This window comes from Choloepus didactylus, chromosome 27, assembly GCF_015220235.1.
Source record: "Choloepus didactylus isolate mChoDid1 chromosome 27, mChoDid1.pri, whole genome shotgun sequence".
In the NCBI taxonomy this organism is placed as follows: domain Eukaryota; kingdom Metazoa; phylum Chordata; class Mammalia; order Pilosa; family Megalonychidae; genus Choloepus; species Choloepus didactylus.
The window spans coordinates 12,846,179-12,859,777 of NC_051333.1; the positions used below are offsets into that span (position 1 = coordinate 12,846,179).

Genomic DNA, 13,599 nt, shown 5'->3' on the forward strand with positions numbered 1-13,599 from the left:
CCCTGCCCTGAGAGAATGTCACCACCTGACCAGCCCTTGGTGGAGCTGAGAAAAGATGGGATAAAGGCTGGGCTCTTGACTGCGTTGGCTGACTTCATATGGAGACTGTTAGAACACAGCCTTAGAACGGGTGACGTGTGTGAAGGAAGTCTGAGCTGGTGGCAACTATCCTGAAAATGGAGAGGATTCAAACCCCAACAGTAGGGGTTTGTACTGTAAGTCAAGATCCTACAAACCTGATCTGTTTAATAAAAGAACTTGGCACATGTTTCAAAAAAAAAAAAAAAAAAAAAGGCTGTAGTCATTCCCATTTCTCCACATTCTCAGCAATATTGTATACTATACGAATTTTTAGTTTTAAAATTTGGTAAGAGAAAAAGTGGCATTTATCTCAGTTACCAATTTATTTCTTCTAAGCTCCCAATGCACCCTTCAGTATGTCTCAGTGATAAAGGAATTCCTTTATTTCTCCTTCAAAATGAATTCGATATTAAGCTTTCACAGTAGGGTTCACTGGAAAGACGTTGCAGGAAGAGATGGGATTTTGGCAAAACCTGATCTAGACAATCAACAAAATAACGAATCAACTCCAGATTTGTAGCAATTGCCTATTTCGGTGATGTAAAAGTCCCACTGTGGCTTATTTCCAGCTACTAATATGGTTTCACTAAACTTCAAGTTGGGTAGAGAGCCAGAGGGTCACACCATTATACAGTATTTCCTCCATACAGATACAGTAGGCATAATCTCAAGAGCACTAGTAATAGTAAAAAGTAGTAAAATAATTATGAAGTGATAAGTTTTGAGTTTTTATTGCCTTTGCCTTAAATGTAATTTATTTAATGCTGTTTATATAATTTAATGTTTAATAATGGTCATGTTTAACACAACTCCCAACTTTTGTGAAAATCTGCCAGTAGGATCTGGCTGTAGCACATGGCTGCACCATCCAAGGCCACTCAGTCGGCACCACAACTGTCGAGTTAACACAATAACATGCACGAGACACACCCGTCCTGGGAGCCTACCGTGTTCCCGGTGCAGGACCAGGAGCTGGCGTCAACTCAAGAGCCACCACAGACAACAACTTGCCTCACTAAATGCGATCAGGAACTCGCTTGTCCTCAGGGTGCGCCCACGTACCCTAAAGAGACCGCCTGGTGTGTAGAGATTCTGAACAGTCCACACCCTCCCAGCTGGGAAAGCCTCACCCCAGCCTTGGCCTGAGGCACCAATTCCGCCTATGCACGCATGCGCACTCCGGGCAGACCACAGCTCCCAGAATCCCCTCGGGGCGGGGCCGTCTCCTCACCCTTGGGCTTGCGGTGAGTTTGGTGTGTTTTTTTCGGCACAGGACTACATTTCCTACAGGCCACCGGGTCCGAATGACAGTCTCTGAGGCCCCTTGACATGTCCTCGTGATTCTTGGGCTCCACGTGTAAGCCAGTCGGGTCAAAGGAAGAAATCAACTCAGGGCCAGGCAGGGAGGAGGCTTCCAATTTGGGCCAGAATCCAGGGTGGGGGTGAGAGGAGCACTCGAAGTGAACACCATCACCTGAGGAAGTTGACTGAGTGACTGGGTGTGATGGACTTGAGGGGAAGGGTGGGTGAAATGGGGGCCAGGATGTCTCCCTCACCACATGTCCAGAGTGAGACTGAGCCAGGTGTTTCTGTGATGGTGTGTGACAGACGTGATGTGTATGTGGAGCTGTGAATGTTGTGCATGCAATAGGGCCTGGGTGTAGCACCCTGTGTGAAAGATGATGTTTGTGATTGCATAACTGTGCATATGATAGGGCTGTCCGGTGTGGCAGATGGTAATGGGGTGTGTGTGTGTCTGTCTCCAGGAAAGTGTTTGACAGATAGGTGTGCATGTGTGATTGAGCGTATGTGACTGCATGTAAAGAGACTGAGAAAGTCATCAACATGGCAATGTAAACAGCTACTGAAAACTTCTCTCCAGAGATTCAGTGATAAAAAGGACAATTCTGAATTGTTTGAAACTCTGGAGGAGGATATAGACTGGAGGAAGTCCCTGCAAATGCTGAATTGAAGAAACAGAAGAAATATCAGGTAGGAATCTTCTGTCCCAGATCAGCCAGTCCTCTCTCCTCTCCCTCACTTGCTCTCAGTGTGGGAAAGGCACAGAATCAGCAGACAGGTCCCCTCCCACCAGGGACACAGATTTTAAAATCTCTCACAGCAGTGAGACATACCCCACCGTTTGAAGACCCAGAGGACTGGGGAGGACATTTCAAGGCCCAGGTCAGTGAGGAGCAAAGAGACTGAGAAAATATGGACAGAGACTGCATTTTCAGCCCTGGGTCTGAAAGCCCTTCCCCCACCCTTGTGGGAAGTAGCAGCCGGGCAGTTGTTTTCTTGCCTTGGAGCACCTGGAGTACTGGGTCAGCTGAGGGAGTACTTTGCCAAAGGTGTAGCCCCACATCGAGCCAGATCTTGGCCAGTGAAGTGAGGGCATAGGAATCCTGCAATTTCAGCTCACCTGTGTAGACACAGCCTGTGCTCAGAGGCAAAGCAGCTTCTGAGGACGATTAAGTTACTGAATAGCACCATCTTCTGGACAGTCCTGAGGGTGTAAGGGAGTTGAAACACTTTTAAAAAGATGCTCCAAACCCTTTTTTAGGACCACAGGAGCTGGTCTACATGCCCTGTATGGAAACCTGGCCCTGTTTTGGATGAGAAATATGGAGTACCCAACTGTTGAAGCAAGCCCAGGTTTTGTTGGCCAGTGAAAAACAGAGCACCACTGGAAGCCAGCAGATTTTACCACACACAGTGAACTTGCTGGGATACCCAGTGCCTCCCTCCCATCCCTGTGGCAGGCCATGGTGGGTGCCTGATTTTGGGGGGAAGACTGGGGAGCAGAGCCAATCTGACAACTGGCCAGTGTGAGAAACAAAGAAAAGCTAGAGATCAAAGACAACCAACAAGAAAACCCTAGGCAAAAGAGAGAAAACAACCTCCAGAATCAAGTAATCAAGAAAATCAGATGTCTAGACAGCAAAAAATCATGTGCTACACCAGGAAACACAAAGATATGGCCCAGTCAAAGGAACAAACTTACACCTCAACTGAGATTCAGGAGTTGAAACAACTAATTAAAGATATTCAAACAAATCTTCTAGATCAAACCAAAAATTTGAAATAAAATGTGACATAAGAAATGAAGGATATGAAGAAGACACTGGGTGACCGTAAGTAAGAATTTGTAAGCTTGAAAAAACAAATGGCAGAACTTATGGGAATGAAAGGCACAATAGAAGAGATGAAAAACACAATGGAGACATATAAGAGCAGACTTGGAGAGGCAGAAGAAAGGATTGGTGAAGTGGAGAAAGGACATCTGAAATCCTACACACAAAAAAACAGATAGGGAAAAGAATGGAAAAATAAGAGCAGTATCTTAGGGAACTGAATGACAACATGAAGTGCATGAATATATGTGTTGTAGGTGTCCCAGAAGGAGAAGAGAAGGGAAAGGGGGCAGAAAGAATAATAGAGGAACTAATTAATGAAAATTTCCCATCTCTTATGAGAGACGTAAAATTACAGGTCCAAGAAGTGCAGCTACACCAAACATAATTGAAACAAATAGACTTACTCCAAGACACTTACTAATCAGAATTTCAAATGTCAAAGACAAAGAGAGAATCCTGAAAGCAGCAAGAGAAAAGCAATCCATCACATACAAGGGAAGCTTGATAAAACTATGTGCAGATTTCTCAGCAGAAACCATGGAGGCAAGAAAGCAGTGGTATGATATATTCAAGACACTGAAATAGAAAAACTGCCAAACAGGAATCCTACATCTGGCAAAACTGTCCTTCAAAAATGAGGGACTGTTTAAAATATTTACAGATAAATATACACTGAGAGAGTTTGTGAACAGAAGACCTTCTCTACAGGAAATACTAAAGGGAGTGCTACAGACAGATAGGAAAACACAGGAGAGAGAGGTTTGGAGAAGAGTGTAGAAATAAAGATATCAGGAGATAGAAAGAGGGTAGAGATCATACATTTGATGAATGTTCAAGAGGATTGATTGTATGGATAGCATACTACTGCATGATGGTTGCGCAATATTATAAGTACACTGAATAAAGATGACTCAGTACAGTTGAAAGAGGAAGTTTAGGGATATATATGACACCAGAAGGAAAGATAGAAGATAAAGACTGGGACTGTATAACTTAGTGAAACCTAAAGTGGTCAATGATTGTGACTAAATGTACAAACATAAAAATGTTTTTACATAAGGGAGAATAAATGAATGTCGACTTTGCAAGGTAGTGAACATGGTATGGTATTGGGGAAAAATACAATCAATGTTAACAGTAACATTGTAATATGCTTCCAATAATTGTAACAAAGGCAATATACCAAAGCTAAAGGTCTATAAGAAGGAGATATAAGGGAGGGTTATGGGAGACTAGGCATTGGTAGTGTTGTCTGACTTTTTATTGTATTTTTATTTTTTCAGTCATCATTTTTTTTCTTTTTCTTTTTTCTCTTTTTTCTTTTTCCTCCTCTTCCTCTTTCTTTGTGGAGGAAATGAAAATGTCCTCATAAAGATTGTGGTGGTGAACACATATCTATGTGATTATACCAGAAACCATTGATTGTTTACTTAGGAGGGAATGTATGCTGTGTGAATAGAACTCTTTAAAAAATAAACATAGGGCAGAGTTAGGAAGGTGGAGCAGTGTGAATTAACAAAGCCCCATTCAGCCATCATTTCAGCAGACTGGGAGCCTCCCTACACAGCCCAGCAGCCCAGAACTGCCCTGGGGGGACGGCACTTACCTGTGACATAGCACAGTCATCCCTCAACAGAGGACCACGGGGTGCACGGCCTGGAAGAGGGACCCACTTACAAGTCTCAGGAGCCATACGACAATACCAAGGACTTGGGGGTCAGTGGCAGAGACAAACTGTGGCAGGACTGAACTGAAGGATTAGACTATTACAGTAGCTTTAAAACTCCAGGATCACCAGGGAGATTTGATGGTTAGAGCCACCCCCCCCCCCGACTGCCCAGAAACACGCCCCATATACAGGGCAGGCAACACCAACTACACACGCAAGCTTGGTACACCAATTGGACCCCACAAGACTCACTCCCCCACTCACCACAAAGGCTGAGCAGGGGAGAACTGGCTTGTGGAAAACAGGTGGCTCGTGGATGCCACCTGCTGGTTAGTTAGAGAAAGTGTACTCCACGAAGCTGTAAATCTGATAAATTAGAGATAAGGACTTCAATTGGTCTACACATCCTAAAAGAACCCTATCAAGTTCAGCAAATGCCAAGAGGCCAAAAACAACAGAAAATTATAAAGCATATGAAAAAACCAGACGATATGGATAACCCAAGCCCAAGCACCCAAATCAAAAGACCAGAAGAGACACAGCACCTGGAGCAGCTACTCAAAGAACTAAAGATGAACAATGAGACCATAATACAGACTACAAAGGATATCAAGAAGACCTTAGAAGAGCATAAGGAAGACATTGCAAGACTAAATAAAAAAATAGATGATCTTATGGAAATTAAAGAAACTGTTGACCAAATTAAAAAGATTCTGGACACTCATATTACAAGACTAGAGGAAGTTGAACAACGAATCAGTGACCTGGAAGATGACAGAATGGAAAATGAAAGCATAATAGAAAGAATGGGGAAAAAATTTGAAAAAATCGAAACAGACCTCAGGGACATGATAGATAATATAAAACGTCCTAATATAAGACTCATTGGTGTTCAAGAAGGGGAAGAAAAGGGTAGAGGTCTAGGAAGAGTATTCAAAGAAATTGTTGGGGAAAACTTCCCAAATCTTCTAAACAACATAAATACACAAATCATAAATGCTCAGCGAACTCCAAATAGAATAAATCCAAATAAACCCACTCCGAGACATATTCTGATCACACTGTCAAACACGGAAGAGAAGAAGCAAGTTCTGAAAGCAGCAAGAGAAAAGCAATTCACCACATACAAAGGAAACAGCATAAGACTACGTAGTGACTACTCAGCAGCCACTATGGAGGCAAGAAGACAGTGGCATGATATATTTAAAATTCTGAGTGAGAAAAATTTCCAATCAAGAATACTTTATCCAGCAAAGCTCTCCTTCAAATTTGAGGGAGAGCTTAAATTTTTCACAGACAAACAAATGCTGAGAGAATTTGCTAACAAGAGACCTGCCCTACTGGAGATACTAAAGGGAGCCCTACAGACAGAGAAACAAAGAAAGGACAGAGAGACCTGGAGAAAGGTTCAGTACTAAAGAGATTCGGTATGGGTACAATAAAGGATATTAATAGACAGAGGGGAAAAATATATATGACAAACATAAACCAAAGGATAAGATGGCTGATTCAAGAAATGCCTTCACGGTTATAACGTTGAATGTAAATGGATTAAACTCCCCAATTAAAAGATATAGATTCGCAGAATGGATCAAAAAAAATGAACCATCAATATGTTGCATACAAGAGACCCATCTTAGACACAGGGACACAAATTGAAAGTGAAAGGATGGAAAAAAATATATCATGCAAGCTACAGCCAAAAGAAAGCAGGTGTAGCAATATTAATCTCAGATAAAATAGACTTCAAATGCAGGGATGTTTTGAGAGACAAAGAAGGCCACTACATACTAATAAAAGGGGCAATTCAACAAGAAAAAATAACAATCATAAATGTCTATGCACCCAATCAAGGTGCCACAAAATACATGAGAGAAACACTGGCAAAACTAAAGGAAGCAATTGATGTTTCCACAATAATTGTGGGAGACTTCAACACATCACTCTCTCCTATAGATAGATCATCCAGACAGAGGACCAATAAGGAAATTGAAAACCTAAACAATCTGATAAATGAATTAGATTTAACAGACATATACAGAACAATACATCCCAAATCACCAGGATACACATACTTTTCTAGTGCTCACGGAACTTTCTCCAGAATAGATCATATGCTGGGAAATGAAACAAGCCTCAGTAAATTTAAAAAGATTGAAATTATTCAAAGCACATTCTCTGACCACAATGGAGTACAATTAGAAGTCAATAACCATCAGAAACTTAGAAAATTCACGAATACCTGGAGGTTAAACAACACACTCCTAAACAATCAGTGGGTTAAAGAAGAAATAGCAAGAGAAATTGCTAAATATATAGAGACGAATGAAAATGAGAACACAACATACCAAAACCTATGGGATGCAGCAAAAGCAGTGCTGAGGGGGAAATTTATAGCACTAAACGCATATATTAAAAAGGAAGAAAGAGCCAAAATCAAAGAACTAATGGATCAACTGAAGAAGCTAGAAAATGAACAGCAAACCAATCCTAAACCAAGTAGAAGAAAAGAAATAACAAGGATTAAAGCAGAAATAAATGACATAGAGAACAAAAAAACAATAGAGAGGATAAATATCACCAAAAGTTGGTTCTTTGAGAAGATCAACAAGATTGACAAGCCCCTAGCTAGACTGACAAAATCAAAAAGAGAGAAGACCCATATAAACAAAATAATGAATGAAAAAGGTGACATAACTGCAGATCCTGAAGAAATTAAAAAAAATTATAAAAGGATACTATGAACAACTGTATGGCAACAAACTGGATAATGTAGAGGAAATGGACAATTTCCTGGAAACATATGAACAACCTAGACTGTCCAGAGAAGAAATAGAAGACCTCAATCAACCCATCACAAGCAAAGAGATCCAATCAGTCATCAAAAATCTTCCCACAAATAAATGCCCAGGGCCAGATGGCTTCAAAGGGGAATTCTACCAAACTTTCCAGAAAGAACTGACACCAATCTTACTCAAACTCTTTCAAAACATTGAAAAAAATGGAACACTACCTAACTCATTTTATGAAGCTAACATCAATCTAATACCAAAACCAGGCAAAGATGCTACAAAAAAGGAAAACTACCGGCCAATCTCCCTAATGAATATAGATGCAAAAATCCTCAACAAAATACTTGCAAATCGAATCCAAAGACACATTAAAAAAGTCATACACCATGACCAAGTGGGGTTCATTCCAGGCATGCAAGGATGGTTCAACATAAGAAAATCAATCAACGTATTACAACACATTAAAAATTCAAAAGGGAAAAATCAAATGATCATCTCAATAGATGCTGAAAAAGCATTTGACAAAATCCAACATCCCTTTTTGATAAAAACACTTCAAAAGGTAGGAATTGAAGGAAACTTCCTCAACATGATAAAGAGCATATATGAAAAACCCACAGCCAGCATAGCACTCAATGGTGAGAGACTGAAAGCCTTCCCTCTAAGATCAGGAACAAGACAAAGATGCCCGCTGTCACCACGGTTATTCAACATTGTGCTGGAAGTGCTAGCCAGGGCAATCTGGCAAGACAAAGAAATAAAAGGCATCCAAATTGGAAAAGAAGAAGTAAAACTGTCATTGTTTGCAGATGATATGATCTTATATCTGGAAAACCCTGAGAAATCGACGATACAGCTACTAGAGCTAATAAACAAATTTAGCAAAGTAGTGGGATACAAGATTAATGCACATAAGTCAGTAATGTTTCTGTATGCTAGAAATGAACAAACCGAAGAGATACTCAAGAAAAAGATACCATTTTCAATAGCAACTAAAAAAATCAAGTACCTAGGAATAAACTTAACCAAAGATGTAAAAGACCTATACAAAGAAAACTACGTAACTCTACTCAAAGAAATAGAAGGGGACCTTAAAAGATGGAAAAATATTCCATGTTCATGGTTAGGAAGGCTAAATGTCATTAAGATGTCAATTCTACCCAAACTCATCTACAGATTCAATGCAATCCCAATCAAAATTCCAACAACCTACTTTGCAGACTTGGAAAAGCTAGTTATCAAATTTATTTGGAAAGGGAAGATGCCTCGAATTGCTAAAGACACTCTAAAAAATAAAAACGAAGTGGGAGGACTTACACTCCCTGACTTTGAAGCTTATTATAAAGCCACAGTTGCCAAAACAGCATGGTACTGGCACAAAGATAGACATATAGATCAATGGAATCGAATTGAGAATTCAGAGATAGACCCTCAGATCTATGGCCGACTGATCTTTGATAAGGCCCCCAGAGTCACTGAACTGAGTCATAATGGTCTATTCAACAAATGGGGCTGGGAGAGTTGGATATCCATATCCAAAAGAATGAAAGAGGACCCCTACCTCACACCCTACACAAAAATTAACTCAAAATGGACGAAAGATCTCAATATAAAATAAAGTACCATAAAACTCCTAGAAGATAATGTAGGAAAACATCTTCAAGACCTTGTATTAGGCAGCCACTCCCTAGACTTTACACCCAAAGCACAAGCAACAAAAGAAAAAATAGATAAATGGGAACTCCTCAAGCTTAGAAGTTTCTGCACCTCAAAGGAATTTCTCAAAAAGGTGAAGAGGCAGCCAACTCAATGGGAAAAAATTTTGGGAAACCATGTATCTGACAAAAGACTGATATCTTGCATATATAAAGAAATCCTACAACTCAATGACAATAGTACAGACAGCCCAATTATAAAATGGGCAAAAGATATGAAAAGACAGTTCTCTGAAGAGGAAATACAAATGGCCAAGAAACACATGAAAAAATGTTCAGCTTCACTAGCTAGTAGAGAGATGCAAATTAAGACCACAATGAGATACCATCTAACACCGATTAGAGTGGCTGCCATTAAACAAACAGGAAACTACAAATTCTGGAGGGGATGTGGAGAAACTGGAACTCTTATTCATTGTTGGTGGGACTGTATAATGGTTCAGCCACTCTGGAAGTCGGTCTGGCAGTTCCTTAGAAAACTAGATATAGAGTTACCATTCGATCCAGCAATTGCACTTCTCGGTATATACCCGGAAGATCGGAAAGCAGTGACACGAACAGATATCTGCACGCCAATGTTCATAGCAGCATTATTCACAATTGCTAAGAGATGGAAACAACCCAAATGTCCTTCAACAGATGAGTGGATAAATAAAATGTGGTATATACACACGATGGAATACTACATGGCAGTAAGAAGGAACGACCTCATGAAACATATGACAACATGGATGAACCTTGAAGACATAATGCTGAGCGAAATAAGCCAGGCACAGAAAGAGAAATATTACATGCTACCACTAATGTGAACATTGAAAAATGTAAAACGAATGGTTTATAATGTCGAATGTAGGGGAACTAGCAATAGAGAGCAATTAAGGAAGGGGGAACAGTAATCCAAGAAGAACAGACATGCTATTTAACGTTCTGGGGATGCCCAGGAATGACTATGGTCTGTTAATTTCTGATGGATATAGTAGGAGCAAGTTCACAGAAATGTTGCTATATTATGTAACTTCCTTGGGGTAAAGTAGGAACAGGTTGGAAGTAAAGCAGTTATCTTAGGTTAGTTGTCTTTTTCTTACTCCCTTGTTATGGTCTCTTTGAAATGTTCTTTTATTTTATGTTTTTTTTTGTTTTGCTTTGTTTTATAAATTTTTTTTTCCATACAGTTGATTTAAAAAGGACAAAAAGGTTAAAAAAAAAAAAAAGGAAAAAAAATATGTAGTGCCCCCTTGAGGAGCCTGTGGAGAATGCAGGGGTATTGGCCTACCCCACCTCGATGGTTGCTAACATGACCACAGATATAGGGGACTGGTGGTTTGATGGCTTGAGCCCTCTACCACAGGTTTTACCCTTGGGAAGACAGTTGCTGCAAAGGAGAGGCTAGGCCTCCCTATAATTGTGCCTAAGAGCCTCCTCCCGAATGCCTCTTTGTTGCTCAGATGTGGCCCTCTCTCTCTAGCTAAGCCAACTTGAAAGGTGAAATCACTGCCCTCCCCCCTACGTGGGATCAGACACCCAGGGGAGTGAATCTCCCTGGCAACGTGGAATATGACTCCCAGGGAGGAATGCAGACCCGGCATCGTGGGACGGAGAACATCTTCTTGACCAAAAGGGGGATGTGAAAGGAAATGAAATAAGCTTCAGTGGCAGAGAGATTCCAAAAGGAGCCAAGAGGTCACTCTGGTGGGCACTGTTACGCGCAATTTAGAGAACCCTTTTTAGGTTCTAAAGAATTGGGGTAGCTGGTGGGGGATACCTGAAACTATCAAACTACAACCCAGAACCCATGAATCTCAAAGACAATTGTATAAAAATGTAGCTTATGAGGGGTGACAATGGGATTGGGAAAGCCATAAGGACCACACTCCACTTTGTCTAGTTTATGGATGGATGAGTAGAAAAATAGGGGAAGGAAACAAACAGACAAGTTACCCAGTGTTCCTTTTTACTTCAATTGCTCTTTTTCACTTTAATTATTATTCTTATTATTTTTGTGTGTGTGCTAATGAAGGTGTCAGGGATTGATTTAGGTGATGAATGTACAACTATGTAATGGTACTGTGAACAATCGAATGTACGATTTGTTTTGTATGACTACGTGGTATGTGAATATATCTCAATAAAATGAAGATAAAAAAAATGACAGAGAAAGGATGACAAAGTATATTAATAGCAGGAAAGAGGTACAAAGGATACTTGAGACACAGACAGATGTGATTCTAAGAAAAACTGAATGCGGAGGCAGACGGAAACTGTATCTGTTTGAGATGATCACCCCAACCCCACTCAGATGTTATCAGTGACAGTTCTGTCACAGGCTTTGGCTAATATAGCTCCTGGTTATCCATCTGCCAGACTTGGTCCCCAGTGTTTACTGAGCACAAACTCTGTGCCTGCTACTGTACTTGGTGCTGGGTTTAGAGATAAGCAAGCCCCAGTGCTGGCCTCTGCCTTCAAGGTTCTCCCTATTTGGGGTGAAACAGACACATGGACAGTGAGGGTACAATCTGGCATGTGCAATGCTGGAGGTACCCACAAGGAATTAAGGGAGAAGGGGAATGAGAAAGGGAACGAAGAAAAAATAAATAAATAAAATAAAATAAAATAAACAGAGGGAAGAAGCAGAAGCTGAGCAGCGATGAGGACAGCAACCCCAACCTCTCAGGAGACAAAAATGATGATGCTGTCAGTATGGAAAGTGGTACAAACACTGAACACCCTGATACATCTACAAATATGCCGAATGCACCTGCAAGGAGACATTGGGGGAAGGGAAAATGGAAGTCAAAGAAATGCAAATATTCTTTCAAGTGTGTAAATAGCCTCAAGGAAGATCATAACCAACCACTGTTTGGAGTTTAGTTTAACTGGCATAGTAAAGAAGGAGATCCATTAGTGTTTTCAACTGTTGGAAGTAACAGAGTTACCTTATTTGAATGTCACTCACGAGAAGTCTGGTTGTTGCAATCCTATGTGGATGCTGATGCTGATGAAAACTTTTACACTTGTGCATGGACATATGATAGCAATACCAGCCATCCTCTGCTGGCTGTGGCTGGATCTAGAGGCATAATTAGGATAATTAATCCCATAACAAGGCAGTGCATGAAGCACTATGTTGGCCATGAAATGCTATCAATGAGCTGAAATTCCACCCAAGAGACTCTAACCTCCTTCTGTCTGTAAGTAAAGATCATGCTTTACGATTATGAAATATCCAAATGGACACCTTGGTGGCAATATTTGGAGGTGTAGAAGGGCACAGACATGAAGTTCTAAGTGCTGATTATGACATTTTGGGTGAAAAAATAATGCCTGTGGTATGGCTCACTCTCTTAAACTTTGGAGGATCAATTCAAAGAGAATGATGAATGCAATTAAGGAATCTTATGATTACAACCGAAATAAAACTAACAGACCATTTGTTTTTCAGAAAATTCACTTTCCTGACTTTTCTACCAGAGACATACACAGGAATTATGTCGGTTGTGTGCGATGGTTAGGTGATTTGATACTGTCCAAGAGTGGCCGTGCCATTTTACATTCTCACCAGAAATGTAGGAGAGATACAGTTTCTCAGAGGCTTTGCTGGCATTTGTCTTGTGAAAATGCCATTGTGTGCGGGAAACCTGGCAAAATGGAAGATGATATAGATGAAATTAAACCCAGTGAGTCTAATGTGACTATTCTTGGGCGAATTGATTACAGCCAGTGTGACATTTGATACATGAGGTTTTCTATGGATTTCTGGCAAAAGATGCTTGCACTGGGCAATCAAATTGGCAGTGTTTGGGATTTAGAAGTAGAAGATCCTCATAAAGCCAAATGCACAACATCAGAATTGTGTTGCTGCTATTCAAAAAACTAGTTTGAACAGTTTTAGCAGAGATCCTTATAGCTGTGATGATGCCAGTATTTGGCTTTGGGATTGACTTTGATAAATTACTTTTTCCTCTTCAAAATTAGAGTTGTATGTGTATAATAGAATCTTTTTAATGTATCTTGCTAGTAAGCACACATAGAGCATTGAGAGTTGTCTTTCAGCATTCGATCAGTCTGAGCTGAATGTAGTGATGTTTACATTGTTTACATTCTTTGTACTGCCTTCCTGCTCAGGCTTCACTGCTTTGAATAAAAAATTATTTTTGTGAAGCTATTTGTTAGTTTATTTTCATGGTGATGAAATGTTGAAAGTAATA

General features: G+C 40.4%; 1 pseudogene; it reads left to right on the forward strand.

The window, feature by feature from the left end:
* Window positions 1-1,251: 1,251 nt before the first annotated feature.
* LOC119521160 lies at window positions 1,252-13,332 on the forward strand (annotated as a pseudogene).
* Window positions 13,333-13,599: the final 267 nt, after the last annotated feature.